Here is an 11,653-nt window from a genome sequence, read left to right as displayed (position 1 = left end):
GTCTGGATAGCCTTCACGGGCAAAAACACTAGTTAAAAATTCTTTCGCGGTTCTCGTCGACACTTCAGTGCAAAAATGTACCTCCGGTCATTTAGAATGGTAGTCAACAAGCGTTACAGCAAATCTGCTGTTGTAAGCTGCATGCGCCAAAGGACCAAGAATGTCGAGGCCAAGCTTCTGCCACGGTCGCTCAGGCCATTTAACAGGTTGCAACGGTGCTGGTGATGTGCTGGCGGACTTATCTGCCTCCAGGCAGATGTGGCAGTTTTTTATTGCCATTTCCAGTTACCGATCGATTCCTGGCCACCAGAACCGCTCACGCAGTCGCGCCTTCGTGTGCGTGATACCCGGATGTGTCTCGTGCGCGGTGCCGATGACCTCAGCCGTGAGGGAGGACGGAACAACGAGGCGCTCTGCACGCAGTAGCAAGTCATCAACGACAGAAAGTTCTTCCCGAATAGGGTAGAATGGTTTCGCCTCTTCTGGTATGGACTTCGTTGGCGGCCAGGAACTCAGCACGAATGACTTGATGGTTTCCAGACAACCGTCGTCGAGGGCGGCTTGCCTGAACTCCACCATTGTCACGCAGGCTGGCTCAATGAGCGACACAGTTTCTTCCTCCTTAGCAAGCTCCGCTTCCGAGGTAGGTGTGGCAGCCGAGAAAGTGCATCTTCTACAGTGTTCGTGAACTCCTTACGGTATACAACAGTGAAATTGTAGCAAAGCAGTCGTGCACTCCAGCGTGCGATTCGGAGTGGGCGTCTTCCATGTCCTTGTGACGACAGCAAAGACACTAGTGCCTGGCGGTCTGTCCGAATAGTGAAATGGCGGCCCCAAAGGTAAGTGTGCCATCGCTCACATGCCCAAGTGCATGCAAGTGCCTCTCGTTCACTGACTGAATATTTCCTCTCCGCAGGCGACAGTGAACGAGATGCGAAAGCAACTGTGCGGAGCTCGTGGCCACTTTGTTGCTGCAGGACTGCTCCCAGTACAGAGACGGACACGTCGGTCGACACAATGACTGGAAGTGAGGGATCGAACATCTGGAGGACAGCACTTGACGATAGCATTTCCTTAACTCTCCTGAACTGCAGTCTGCTTCGGCTGACCAGATGAACGGCTCATTTTTGCGAAGTAAGATTCGCATAGGCTTGACCACTTGTGCGAAATGTGGAACAAACTTGGAGTAGTATTCTACGAGACCCAGGAAAGAACGGAGGGAAGCAACATCCGTTGGCACTGGTGTGTTATCTATGAAATCTACTTTCTCTGGAAATGGCGAGGTACCACGTGCAGTGACCTTATGCCCTAGAAACGCAAGTTCTGGAACGTCGAAGAGGCATTTGTTGTTCAGTTTCAGACCTGCCTTCTTGATCTTTTGCAGCACGGTCATCAGATTGGAAAGCGTTTTTCTGCGGTCTTGCCAAAAATGATCACATCATCAGTGTAGAACAACACGCCAGGGCAGCGATCGAAGATTGTCGACATCATCTTCTTAAACGCCGCTGGGGCAGAAGCCAACCCGAAGCAAACTGTTTTAAAACGGAAAAGCCCGTCATGAGTGATGAAAGCTGTCAGATCCCTGCTGTCGGGGTGCAACAGAACCTGATGGTAAGCGGAAGCCAAGTCATGTTTTGAGAAGTGTGCAGCGCCTACCAAAGCGTGAAGAAACTTCTCTATGGGGCAATGGAAAACTGTCTGGAACAATAGCTTTGTTCGGCTCTCGAAGGTCTACACATATCCTGATGCTACCATCTTTCTTGTCAATAACAACAATGGGGTACGCCCACTCAGAAGCATCGATGCGCTCGATGATGTCAAGGCTGAGCAACCTCTGAAGCTCATTTGATACTGGTGACCGGAGAGAATATGGTAGACGGCGAAGCTTGGAGGCTACAGGCTGCACGCCGTGCCGAGTCTTGATACGATGCGTGAACCCCTTAGCAACTACCAACTCGAGACTGAAAAGTGAACTGAACTCATGTGCTAAGGCTGGCGAAGAACTTTCATTTTCATTTCATTTTCATTTTATTACCTTAAAGACCCCTCGCGGGGTATTACATAAGGGGTGGGATTAGCAGAAAAGGTACAAGACAAATGCTATTTGTGATCATGAACAAAAAATGTTGTTTAGATTGCTTGCAAATGATGAAGGACAGGTGATGTCGACGATATGCTGGGGAAGGCCGTTCCAATCTTTAGCTGCACGTGGGAAGAAGGAGGCTGAAAAAGTAACAGTTCGATGCAACAGTTCGGGCACGTGGGCGAAAAACTTGAAGCGTGTGGCTAGTGCGGTGAGAAATGTATGATGCTGGCGTGATATAAGGGGCACGGTTAAGTGATGAGTAAAAGAACTTGTGGTACAGTGATAGCGTGGCTATGCGACGACGAACGGAAAGAGGCGATAGTGCTGATTTGGTTTTTCAGGCTGAAACACTGACGTCGTAGGAGTAAGAAGAATGAATGAACCTTGTAGCGCGGTTTTGAACGGCTTCTAGATCGTTTACGAGGTTAATATGATGCGGGTCCCATATGGCGGATGCATATTCAAGTTTAGGTCTAATGAGTGACTTGTAGGCGAGCAATTTCACGTGATGTGAGGTGAGGCGAAGGTGACGTTTAAGAAATCCCAGAGTTTTGTTAGCCGATGATATCACGTTAGCAACATGTGCATTCCATGTTAGGTCATTAGATAATGTGACGCCTAAGTATTTGAAAGATGATACAGATTCTACGGACTCGTTAGCAATTTTGTATTGGAAGGCATGACTCTTTTTGCGACGGGTGATGGAAAGAAGCTTGCATTTGCTAGGGTTGAGGGTCATAAGCCAATCTGCGCACCACTGTTCAATTTGGTTAAGGTCCTGCTGGAGGGCTTCTTGATCAGTTATGTTTGTTACTTGGCGGTAAATTACGCAGTCGTCAGCGAACATTCGATTTTGGCAGGATACATACTGTGGGAGATCGTTAATATATATTAAAAACAATAAGGGTGCAATAAGGGTGCCTTGTGGGACGCCGGATGTTACAGGGAGAGGGTTGGAAGACTGGTTATTTACAATGACTGACTGAAACCGATTTCTTAAGAAGGCCTTGATCCAGTTTAGCACGTTAGGATGAAGGTTTAGAATATAAAGCTTTTGTATTAAACGTTGATGTGGAACTTTATCAAATGCTTTAGCGTAATCCAGAAAGATGGCGTCAACTTGAAGGTTAGCGTCCAGGTCAGCATGTAAGTCGTTGAGGAACATGGCTAGTTGTGTTTCGCATGAATACCCCTTGCGGAAACCGTGCTGGGATGGATGGAAGAAATTGTTAGCGTCTAAGAAGTCCATTACATGAGAGTATATGACATGTTCCATGATCTTGCAGGGGACGCTAGTTAGAGAAATAGGACGGTAGTTCAGAGGGGAATTTTTGTCACCTGATTTGTAGAGTGGAACGACCTTCCCAACTTTCCAGTTTTCCGGAATGAGACCTGTAGAGAGTGATTGCGAAAACAATAATTCAAGATACACTGCACTGATACATTTCGTGTTCTTTAGTAGTTTAGTGTTTATCTCGTCGATGCCGGCTGACAAGGAAAGTTTCATTTTCTCAATTAAAGACGAGATGCCAGTTGAAGAAAAAGTTATTGCGTCCATCGGTGAGGTGGCATTAGTAGGAGGTATCCTTGGAGGCGGGTTGCGCTCCTGGGTGAAAACTGACGAGAACGCCGTATTGAAGATGTTAGCGCATTCTGTGTCGGAGGCTTGAATACCGGATGCATGAGTGAGAGTGATTGAGTGTGATGGTGCGGGATTGATGACGCGCCAAAATTTTTTGGGGTTATCGCATAGCATGCGCGGTAGGTCGCTGTTAAAAAATGAGTGTTTAGTGTTGGTGATGGAAGTCAAGTATTCTTTTCCGGCTGAAAAGTATTTCTCCCACGCTTCGGAATTGCTTTTAAATTTGGCAGCGCGAAAAAGCCGCTTCTTTTTATTCTCCAGTCTTTTTAGTGTCTTAGAAAACCAGGGTTTAGAGCGATTTTCACGAAATGTTATTCTAGGGATAAATTTTTGTGTTAGGTCATAAAGTTTATTTTTAAATATTAGCCAATTCTCGTTAACAGATCTCTGGTTATAACCGGCTTCGAAGAGTGGGAGAAAAATGCTCAGTTCATGATTAATGGCATTGTAGTTACCCAGTCATACAGGGTGATTGTTTTCTTTTGTGTTTCATGGCGCTCGGTGCGGAAGGAAAAATCTGCTTGAATGACTTTATGGTCGCTAATGGGCTCTAAGTATGTAATGGATGACAAACTGTCAGGTTGAGAGCTTAGTATTAAGTCTGCGCGCTTGACAGTGTGGAAATGGAACAGGATAGCGGGTCAATGACAGTCGGCAGCGGAGCAACGGGCGTGTGTAAGCATTTAAAGGCAGAACCCTCAATGCGAAGATTCAAGGCTTGAATGCCGTCAAGGCCGGTCAGACAAGTTCCTCAGTGAACAACATAAAAACGTAGGGACGCCGCGCGGCCTTTAAACCGAACGTCTGCCTGGAAACAACCTAGCACGGAAATCAGCCGTTGCGAGTAGTCAAACAGAGAGACATCCGGAGCCGGCAGGAGTGGAACGCTCTGAAAATATCGACTGAATTCTTGCTCCGACAGGATTGGAACAGACGACCCTTAATCGACAAGGAATGTCAAAGTGACATTCGCGACTTGCACTTGAATATGAATTCCGCTACGCGCGGAACGTTGCAGAGTCCAGACTTGCTCAGCACTGCTAGATGACGAAGCATCGTCATGAAATTCAACTTCATGGACTTGGCCTTGCATTAGAGTTCGTGTGCGGTTGCATACTTTTTGAAAGTAGCCCTTGTGACCGCAAAACGAGCAAGTCTTGCCATGAGCTGGGCACTGCGGCGCTGATGCGAAGTGGTTCCGCGAGCCGTATGTGAACAATGTGAACAATGTGAACAATGTGAACAATGTGAACAATGTGAACCGGAGCGGCTGCTCCGTTCTCGGTTCCGCTCAGGGGGGCGGTTCCGCTGAGGGGCACGTGAGCCGCCCGCTCTCCTCGTTAAATTCTGCTGAAAGGGGTTGGTGGTTTGGTTTATGGGGTTTAACATCCCAAAGCGACTAAGGCTATGAGAGACGCCGCAGTGGAGGGCTCCGGAAATTTCGACCACCTGGGGTTCTTTAACGTGCACTGATATCGCACAGTACACAGGCCCCTAGAATTTCTCCTCCAAAGAAATTCAACCGCCGCGGCCGGGATCGAACCCACGTCTTTCGGGTCATCTGCTGAAAGGGGGTTGCCGGCTGTGCATTTCTTTTTTGCGAGAAATGCGAGGATGGTTTACGACGCTGCCGCAATGAAATTGCCTCGACCGAAGCAGAAAGCTCCTTTAGCTCTTCAGCCACCTGCTCAAATTGAAGTGCAATTTGAACTGAATCCTGGAATGACAGTGTGGAACCCTCGAGCAGTAACCGCTCACGTACGCGATTGGAAACTACGCCGGCAACGAACTGATCCCGCAGAGCCTCATCTTGAGAAGCAAAAGAACAATGTGACACTAGCTCGCGTAGAGCGGCAACGCAGTCGTGAAGGGACTCGCCTGTGTTTTGGCTGCGGCGGTGAAAACGATGGCGCTCGACGATAATGTTGCACGACGTCGAAAACTGGCGCCGTAATGCGGCGAGTGCAGAGTCGTATTCGTCAGGAGGGGCCACGACAGACTTCTCATCGGCGAATGCTGCGGCTGCGGGTGCTGTGGGTACTCCGGCGCTGGTCCCTGCATGTAGCGTGTGATAAACACGCTGGCCCTCCGCCCCCCAAACAAATGCAAAAGAATAGCCTTGCGATGCTCCGGCTTGAATGCGGCGGCTCCGGATGCCAGCAAGTACGTACACGTTGAACATATGCTCCCACTGCTCCCATGGCAGTGACGGACGGCCCGGCGTCGGAAGGAAGAACGCAAAAGTTCGGTAGGTACCGAGTACGGACGAGCCCTCTTATAACGAACCTGACGCTCACGCAGAATGCGTTCATTCCATCCGAGCTTCGTAGTTAGTGGACATCCGATATTACAGCCAAAAGTACAAAGCCAGACGCAATAGCCATTTATTTTTTGAACAAAGTCCTTATGCGCGCCTACATCTTAAAGGTAGACCCAATTGCGGCGTTTTCTAAGAGACCGGGTAGCCAGTAGGGTAGCCCTCAGCACTAAGCCTTTTAGCTTGCGTCTCAACCCTCTCGAAAATGCGGTGGTGAGTTGAGACGCAAGCTAAAAGGCTTATTGCTGAGGGCTACCCTACCGACACCATCAGCAGCGTGTGCTACCAGCTTTCGAAAGAGAAGCGTCGGCCAGTTTCCTTCAAACCTTTTGAACGGAATTCCATGAAGATAGAGTCAATTCCATACGTGCATGGTGTTAGCCATCGGATAAAATGATAGTGGGTCGTGACAAAGTTCGTCTGGTCTTCTTAGCTCCCAACAAACTGAGCTCGTTGTGCAAAAAGTAAACGGTCGTCAGCAAAAACGGGTTCAATGCAACATAAAGCACGTGAGTCAATATGTGGAATGCAAAAGCAAAGTTATCTATGAAATCGCTCTCTCGTGCGGTCCCACTTACGTCGGGAAGACCGGTCGTCGCATTAATGATAGATTACGAGAGCATGCAAATGACTTGAGGAATAGCAAAGCTGTTGCTATTCCCAAACACGTGACAACATGTGGTTGCATTCCTCATTTCGGGCAGTGCAAAGTGCTGCGCACGTATAGCAGCCATGCAGATACAAAGGGAGATATATGAAGCCTTCATCATTCGCCGCATAGGAGTCGGATTCTTGAGCGAACCGTTCCTTCACTTATCAATGAACAAAGCAGCTTTCTTAGATACTAGCAAATGATTTCAGTAGTGTGTTGTTTTTCTTTTTCTTGTGCTTGCTTTCTGTATTTATTGCTTTCTCGCATGAAATGCACCATGTTGTAAGTCAGCGCTGTGTCTGTGTTCTTTCTTTCTGTAGTCCCGTGTTTTAGCGAGGTTTCGTTCCAGCACCATGAACTAACTAGCCCAGGCATCGTCCCTTTCTAAGAGACATGCGCTCCTGGCCGAGACGCTTGATGCTAACAAGCTGCTTTCGAAATTCGATATAATTAATCTCAATTGAAGCGTTCATGGCAGCTAGTCAGCTCGGCCTCCTCGGAATCGTCTTGATAATGTTTTTCTTGGTAGTTTGGGAGTGCTTATGCTCACATACTTGAGTCTTGTCAGTATATGACTCTGCTATGTTAGCGTCATTATCTGCGCAGACGAAGCTGTATGGGATCGGTGGATGCCCGACGCGTGGTTAGGACCATCCGCCCTTTTGTTGCTATATCCTGGCGCCCCGAAGCGGCGATCTCTTCGGTTCGGCAGGGCGCACACAAGGCGAGGCAGGCAGAAGTTGACCCGCCAAGGCCACGACAGAGTTAAAAGGAATGAAGTAAGCTATAAAGTACACAACACAAGAAACGTCGATCAGTGGCGCATTAAAACATACAGAACAACATATGGCGGTCAAACACTTGAAAACATATTACCGCGTCTACTAAATGCTCTTTGTGTCAATGACATTGACCTAAAATCCACCTCACACAGAAAGCATTTAGGATATTTTTTATTTACAGATACTGCATTGAATCTGTGAACCGAATTGACTGTATTGCACTCTTCATTCCTTTGTTTGTCATTTTGTTTTTCTTGCGGGAAGTACCTGTCGCGATCTTTTTTTTCAATATTGTATTTAGTTTGAAAGTGTGCCACGGTTTTGTTGCCAAAGTTCGCAGCTGGGTGTCCACGGCCAAGTCAAGCGGTCCAAGAGGCCGCTTTTACTATGGGCACCCTGTCACCATGCATATTGTGGTGGTAAAAATAAATAAATATCAAATATCAAGATGGACGCAGGTTTTCTCGAGCCTCCCTTTTGGGGGAACGGTGCGGCTGCGCGTGGAGACGCGGATTGGGTCGCAAGGTTTCCTAATTTCCCTCCACGGGGTTGCTTCGCGCCGTCGCCCCGTTGAAACCACCATACACGAACCGCCCCGTCGTCCTCACATAGCAAATATCGTCTTTGTTGGAAGTTCGGTTGTCGAAACCACCATACACCAACCGCCCCGTCGTCCTCACATAGCAAAGATCGTCTTTGTTGGAAGTTCGGTAGTCGAAAGCACCATACACCAAACGCCCCGTTGTCCTCACATAGCAAAGATCGTCTCTGTTGGAAGTTCGGTAGTCGAAACCACCATACACCAACCGCCCCGTCGTCCTCACATAGCAAAGATCGTCTTTGTTGGAAGTTCGGTAGTCGAAACCACCATACACCAACCGCCCCGTTGTCCTCACATAGAAAAGATCGTCTTTGTTGGAAGTTCGGTAGTCGAAACCACCATACACCAACCGCCCCGTCGTCCTCACATAGCAAAGATCGTCTTTGTTGGAAGTTCGGTTGCCGAAACCACCATACACCAACCGCCCCGTCGTCCTCACATAGCAAAGATCGTCTTTGTTGGAAGTTCGGTAGTCGAAAGCACCATACACCAACCGCCCCGTTGTCCTCTCAAAGCAAAGATCGTCTCTGTTGGAAGTTCGGTAGTCGAAACCACCATACACCAACCGCCCCGTCGTCCTCACATAGCAAAGATCGTCTTTGTTGGAAGTTCGGTTGCCGAAACCACCATACACCAACCGCCCCGTCGTCCTCACATAGCAAAGATCGTCTTTGTTGGAAGTTCGGTAGTCGAAAGCACCATACACCAACCGCCCCGTTGTCCTCTCAAAGCAAAGATCGTCTCTGTTGGAAGTTCGGTAGTCGAAACCACCATACACCAACCGCCCCGTCGTCCTCACATAGCAAAGATCGTCTCTGTTGGAAGTTCGGTAGTCGAAACCACCATACACCAACCGCCCCGTTGTCCTCCCATAGAAAAGATCGTCTTCGTTGGAAGTTCGGTAGTCGAAACCACCATACACCAACCGCCCCGTCGTCCTCACATAGCAAAGATCGTCTTTGTTGGAAGTTCGGTTGCCGAAACCACCATACACCAACCGCCCCGTCGTCCTCACATAGCAAAGATCGTCTTTGTTGGAAGTTCGGTAGTCGAAAGCACCATACACCAACCGCCCCGTTGTCCTCTCAAAGCAAAGATCGTCTCTGTTGGAAGTTCGGTAGTCGAAACCACCATACACCAACCGCCCCGTCGTCCTCACATAGCAAAGATCGTCTTTGTTGGAAGTTCGGTTGCCGAAACCACCATACACCAACCGCCCCGTCGTCCTCACATAGCAAAGATCGTCTTTGTTGGAAGTTCGGTAGTCGAAAGCACCATACACCAACCGCCCCGTTGTCCTCTCAAAGCAAAGATCGTCTCTGTTGGAAGTTCGGTAGTCGAAACCACCATACACCAACCGCCCCGTCGTCCTCACATAGCAAAGATCGTCTCTGTTGGAAGTTCGGTAGTCGAAACCACCATACACCAACCGCCCCGTTGTCCTCCCATAGAAAAGATCGTCTTCGTTGGAAGTTCGGTAGTCGAAACCACCATACACCAACCGCCCCGTCGTCCTCACATAGCAAAGATCGTCTTTGTTGGAAGTTCGGTAGTCGAAACCACCATACACCAACCGCCCCGTCGTCCTCACATAGCAAAGATCGTCTTTGTTGGAAGTTCGGTAGTCGAAAGCACCATACACCAACCGCCCCGTTGTCCTCACATAGCAAAGATCGTCTCTGTTGGAAGTTCGGTAGTCGAAACTACCATACACCAACCGCCCCGTCGTCCTCACATAGCAAAGATCGTCTTTGGTGGAAGTTCGGTAGTCGAAACCACCATACACCAGCCGCCCCGGCGTCCTCACATAGCAAAGATCGTCTTTGTTGGAAGTTCCGTAGTCGAAACCACCATACACCAACCGCCCCGTTGTCCTCACATAGCAAAGATCGTCTTTGTTGGAAGTTCGGTAGTCGAAACCACCATACACCAACCGCCCCGTCGTCCTCACATAGCAAAGATCGTGTTTGTTGGAGGTTCGGTAGTCGAAACCACCATACACCAACCTCCCCGTTGTCCTCACATAGCAAAGATCGTCTTTGTTGGAAGTTCGGTAGTCGAAACCACCATACACCAACCGCCCCGTTGTCGTGACATAGCAAAGATTGTCTTTGTTGGAAATTCGGTAGTCGAAACCACCCGACAGACAGACAGACATTTATTTGACATCATGTGTACACAATGTCGGGAACATGGGCAAAAAGCCGGAAAAAGCGCGGCTTGACAGGGCCCATGTTCCCTATTAATAAAGGCTACATACGTTATGAATTTTTGTAACAAACACAATTTGACAACAGCAACGATTAGGAAATGGTACAAAGATCACCTTTAAAAAACACAGTTTAGTATTCAATTCGACATAGGAGTATGAAGTAGCAATGAGGGTTATTAAGAAAGTCAATTTGGAATACAAGTGATTAAGATATTTTACAATAACAATGCTTATTAATAGTTTACTATACAATTCAACATAGCAATACGAAGTAGCAATCAAAAATGCAAAACAGAATTTGGAAAATACAAAACTATCACAAATTACAACAGTTCAAATCAAACAGTATGAAAAAGTTTACCACACAGACATTTATCGCTGGACACAAATGATCATGTAATGTTGCCGAGTGAGTTGAGTAATGATGGCAGTCTGTAACTAAGTGCCTGGGTTCCGTAGTTCGTGTTTTTGGAATGTACCATGTTTCGTTATGCCGGGTATCGTAAACGTTAGTATTTCTTGGGAGGTTAGATAGCTCTTGAAATAAATTGCTACCCTGTTTTTTTGCTTCCTATAAACCGCCTAAGGAGTAAGTCATTGTATACGGAACTCATGGTGGCTATGGAAAGTCTGTTACAAAGTGGTTCTGTGTGAGCGAGGCGCGGTGCGTTAGCAATTGCACGGACAGCTTTCTTTTGCAATAATAACAGCTTAGTAATGTTAGTTGCGTTGGTGGTACCCCAGACCAGGTGGCAATAGTTAATATGCGATAAAAATAGTGAATTATATATTAGCACCTTAATGGCCCGTGGTAAGAAAAAGCGTAATCTTGTTAATATGCCAACACCTTTCGCAAGTTTTATAAGAATGAGTTGGACGTGATTATTCCATGTTAGGTGTGCGTCAAATATAATTCCAAGACTTTTTATGTACGGAACAAGTTCAATGGTCGATGTACCTATAACGAGGTCACTGTTAATGAAGGTGTTTTTATTTTTCGCATGAAATAACACGGCCTTAGTTTTAGTGCTATTAATAGAAAGTGAGTTGAATGTGCTCCATTCGTGTAATTTACTTAGGAAATTATTGCAGCGTGGCACAAGATCAATAGTATCGGAAGAAGTAAAAAACAGGCTAGCATCGTCAGCATATGTAATTAATTTCGCTGTATTATCAATGTTTGTGATGTCGTTAATGTACAGATTGAACAGTAAGGGCCCAAGAATACTTCCTTGTGGTATCCAAGATTTAATTTCCATGATGTCAGAGGTGTAAGTGTTGATGATAACCCGCTGGCTGCGATGCTGTAGGTATGATTTCAGTAGATCTAGAAATACTTCTCTAAACCCATAAAGCTCAAG

At 47.3% G+C, this 11,653-nt stretch overlaps 1 pseudogene; it reads right to left on the bottom strand.

Annotated features, from left to right (window-relative positions):
- Positions 1–5,285: 5,285 nt before the first annotated feature.
- LOC149324992 (uncharacterized) lies at positions 5,286–6,418 on the bottom strand (annotated as a pseudogene).
- Positions 6,419–11,653: the final 5,235 nt, after the last annotated feature.

Source organism: Amblyomma mixtum, chromosome 10, assembly GCF_055824585.1.
Source record: "Amblyomma mixtum isolate Tamu chromosome 10, ASM5582458v1, whole genome shotgun sequence".
In the NCBI taxonomy this organism is placed as follows: domain Eukaryota; kingdom Metazoa; phylum Arthropoda; class Arachnida; order Ixodida; family Ixodidae; genus Amblyomma; species Amblyomma mixtum.
The sequence above is the reverse complement of the archived record's forward strand: the minus strand, read 5'-3'. Positions and strand labels throughout refer to the sequence as shown.